Consider the following 4547-nt stretch of genomic DNA (forward strand, 5'->3'; position numbering starts at 1 on the left):
TCTGGGACAGAAATGAGTGCTGAAGAATGCCCTACAGCAGTTGTTGAATGCTGGACTGTTGACTGTCCATCCAGACAAAGGGGTTCTTGTCTTGAAGATAGGTGTCAATAATCTACGTGCAGTAGTCTGGAATGGCAGTTACGTCATGCAGTTTGGTGAGCAGCTTACTTTTCCATATTGCATTCTATACTTTTCAACATATGGGAAAGGAAGCGTTGTATGATTCTCAATATTCATATTGTAAGCTACACTCCTGGAAATTGAAATAAGAACACCGTGAATTCATTGTCCCAGGAAGGGGAAACTTTATTGACACATTCCTGGGGTCAGATACATCACATGATCACACTGACAGAACCACAGGCACATAGACACAGGCAACAGAGCATGCACAATGTCGGCACTAGTACAGTGTATATCCACCTTTCGCAGCAATGCAGGCTGCTATTCTCCCATGGAGACGATCGTAGAGATGCTGGATGTAGTCCTGTGGAACGGCTTGCCATGCCATTTCCACCTGGCGCCTCAGTTGGACCAACGTTCGTGCTGGACGTGCAGACCGCGTGAGACGACGCTTCATCCAGTCCCAAACATGCTGAATGGGGGACAGATCCGGAGATCTTGCTGGCCAGGGTAGTTGACTTACACCTTCTAGAGCACGTTGGTTGGCACGGGATACATGCGGACGTGCATTGTCCTGTTGGAACAGCAAGTTCCCTTGCCGGTCTAGGAATGGTAGAACGATGGGTTCGATGACGGTTTGGATGTACCGTGCACTATTCAGTGTCCCCTCGACGATCACCAGTGGTGTACGGCCAGTGTAGGAGATCGCTCCCCACACCATGATGCCGGGTGTTGGCCCTGTGTGCCTCGGTCGTATGCAGTCCTGATTGTGGCGCTCACCTGCACGGCGCCAAACACGCATACGACCATCATTGGCACCAAGGCAGAAGCGACTCTCATCGCTGAAGACGACACGTCTCCATTCGTCCCTCCATTCACGCCTGTCGCGACACCACTGGAGGCGGGCTGCCCGATGTTGGGGCGTGAGCGGAAGACGGCCTAACGGTGTGCGGGACCGTAGCCCAGCTTCATGGAGACGGTGGCGAATGGTCCTTGCCGATACCCCAGGAGCAACAGTGTCCCTAATTTGCTGGGAAGTGGCGGTGCGGTCCCCTACGGCACTGCGTAGGATCCTACGGTCTTGGCGTGCATCCGTGCGTCGCTGCGGTCCGGTCCCAGGTCGACGGGCTCGTGCACCTTCCGCCGACCACTGGCGACAACATCGATGTACTGTGGAGACCTCACGCCCCACGTGTTGAGCAATTCGGCGGTACGTCCACCCGGCCTCCCGCATGCCCACTATACGCCCTCGCTCAAAGTCCGTCAACTGCACATACGGTTCACGTCCACGCTGTCGCGGCATGCTACCAGTGTTAAAGACTGCGATGGAGCTCCGTATGCCACGGCAAACTGGCTGACACTGACGGAGGCGGTGCACAAATGCTGCGCAGCTAGCGCCATTCGACGGCCAACACCGCGGTTCCTGGTGTGTCCGCTGTGCCGTGCGTGTGATCATTGCTTGTACAGCCCTCTCGCAGTGTCCGGAGCAAGTATGGTGGGTCTGACACACCGGTGTCAATGTGTTCTTTTTTCCATTTCCAGGAGTGTATATATTCCGTAGTCTGGAGAGCTAGAGTCCGGCCATGAGGGGTGGCTGGTAGGCGAACTGTTCCTGGCGAATCACATCCCCCTCTGTGAATGTTGAGTGAAGTCGTTGAAGTACGATCCATTCCAGTACTTTGTCGGCAGAAGCCTGATTGGCCGACGGTTTTCCAGTTGGCGATGGTCCTTCCCTGACTTTGGTGGTTGCATTATGCGAACAGTCTTCCAGTTGGAGGAGGAGTCTCCTACCTGTAGGCGAGTAATCGACATCACGAAACTTCTTTACTATGTTTTCCCTTAAAATGAAATAACTGACAAGGTGAACTTCTAAATTTAATTCTGTAACTGCAGAGTGAATTTGCTTAATGCAACTGATCAATCTTTGCTTGTCTTTATCATTTCTTTTCTGATATACAGAATTATTCCCTGACAACTACAGCTCCAAGTTATTCTATTCATGTATGACCCACAATATACAAGAGCAACGCAATCTGTAAATAATTGACAAAAAACAATGGCTCTGAATTAGAAGAAATCCTAACAATAACACATACATTTCTTAAGTCACTTACCTCACAGAAAATTTTCATTACACGAACTACAGCGATACAGCAAACCAGTACAGCCAGCTAAATAAAAGATTCCAACTACTGTAGGTTCTAACTACTAATATGCATGTGGTTAGCAAAGGAAAGATTTTGTTGTAGAGCAAACAATGTATTTAGTAGATTTTACCTTAATTATTTCACAAAAAATTCAAAAAATATGTAATCGTCCTTGACATCCAGTACCAAAAAGATATCATCGTTAACAATATTACATTTGCGTGACGGACACACGTCCAGACCGTCCGCTGGAGCTAACACTTCAGGCTTCTAACCTCCATCACTGCTAAGTATTAACTTCCAACCTCCATCACTGCTGACTATTAACTTCCAACTGCGAGTCCGACCAGCCACACAGTCTCTTATAGAGAGCGCACAACACTGTCAGAGTTATTAATGTAGTCTGTAGCGCTGCCAACATACAGACACATCAACTGTCTACTTACAGCCAGTGGTCTGCATGACAACTTTTTCAACTATTCGTTCGCTATGCCGCCCAGTCCTGGAGCTGAGTGGTTGCCAAGTTGTTATATAATGAAGCGGACTTACGCCATTGTCTTCAGTCGTAGTTCCGTCTGTTTTTCCATCCGTTGAGTGTCTTCTGTTTCGCGTTGTATTCTTATCTTGTCCTCTTCGGCGGCGTCCTCAGGTACTAAGGCCTTTTGTGGGCAAAAAGTGGTGATCTGCTCAGTGATTTAAACATAGGGCCTGTTGATACCTGAAGTGCCATGTTCATAGGTCTTGGTTTCAGTAAGCCCAGACCAGACCCTATTCATCCCTGGTGTGTAAGATCAGAGTAGCCATCTTACCTTTCCACTTTTCTTGACGGAATCAGTGGCTTTGTGATGAACGTCATGGAAGAGATGCTTAAGTTCTAGGCGGTTATTGGGGTTATGGTGCTGCTGCCAGCGTTTTTGCATCCTGTTTTTAAGGCTCTTCATTTACTGCATCAGTGGTGGAAACCCTTCATTGTAAAAAGCGCGCCACTCAGTAATGACCGTGGCCTGATGGTAGGCCTTTCAGATCTTTCTGGTGAAAGCGAAGACAGTCTCCTCTATGAGGATGCTGTCGAGACGTCTGTTGTGCGTTGGAAACTGTTGCTGATACGGGCCAAATTCGTAGTCCTTGGTACCGGAAGTCATAGATGTTCCACCGCCTATGTAATGGTATCGACCACCGGATTGTGATTGAACGTCAGAACATTAATGGTTTGAAGAGGCAGATCAATTCTTCAATTTTTCGCGGTTAAATAAGTCCAACAAGTCTGGTCTGTGGGATGGATTGTTCGAGATGTGAGTTGGATCATCTGTCCCAGGTGTGTTGACTTCTAGTCATTTCTTCACACCTTACTGCTGGTTCCCTCATGGCTTGGCACGGCGCGAATTCCATGACACGTTCCCACGGATCAGGATTCTCTCGCGTCCAGCAAATATCAGCAGAAGATCATCCTCGACGAATGGCATCTGAAGGCTAAGAAGGTACGCTGCAGCCAATGTTATGATGCCAAAACTGGGAGAGATGTTAACCGCTGTTGCTTCCAGAGACATAAATTGTGAGAGGAACGTGGGTGACAGATCGCTCGATGTTTACGTACGTGGCTCCTCCTCACCTCCTCAGCCATTTGCCCTGTCCGTCCGGTAGCCCGCCATGTTGCTAGTTTGAAAGGCTGGGCGAGGCGGAGGTGCGTTTCTGCCGGGAATAGAATGTCGATCTTAAAACGCCTGAGTAAATCCTCGAGCCTACTTTCTTATTGTAAGCGACACTTGCGTTGAATATTCTGAGAGAAAGTTTATACCGCCTTTTTTGGCCTACGGGCCATTACTGGCAGCATATACTCGTATCTTTGTGGCTCCAACTGCTAGTGTATGTAGTTCTAAAAAGTGAAAACGACCGTCTGGCGAAAAGTCGACTACAGATTCTGTCAAGCTTGTGACCATCTTCATGACATCCGAGAAGTCGAACTGTGAATGTGTGCCACTGCAGTCGCGCTAATTGTTGTTGATCTGAGGTACCGGCTGAAGTTCACCAGCGGCCGTTGACGTTCTGTGACATAACGACGGAAATTCCTTGTCGTTGGTAATATTCGGTTCTATGAGGGTGGCAACTGGTTGTTATTTTCTGGTCTGTGCTGCTTGTCCCCGCAAGGTATAAATTCAAGTGCCTCCTGGAATTTTAAGCATCCTCTCCAAGAAGCAGGATGTTCACCTCCATAATTTACACATTTTGCCAGCCCCTGGATGGGTGATGGTTCTTGCACTACACAGAACTTACGTGGAA

This window comes from Schistocerca piceifrons, chromosome 7, assembly GCF_021461385.2.
Source record: "Schistocerca piceifrons isolate TAMUIC-IGC-003096 chromosome 7, iqSchPice1.1, whole genome shotgun sequence".
Taxonomy (NCBI): Eukaryota; Metazoa; Arthropoda; class Insecta; order Orthoptera; family Acrididae; genus Schistocerca; species Schistocerca piceifrons.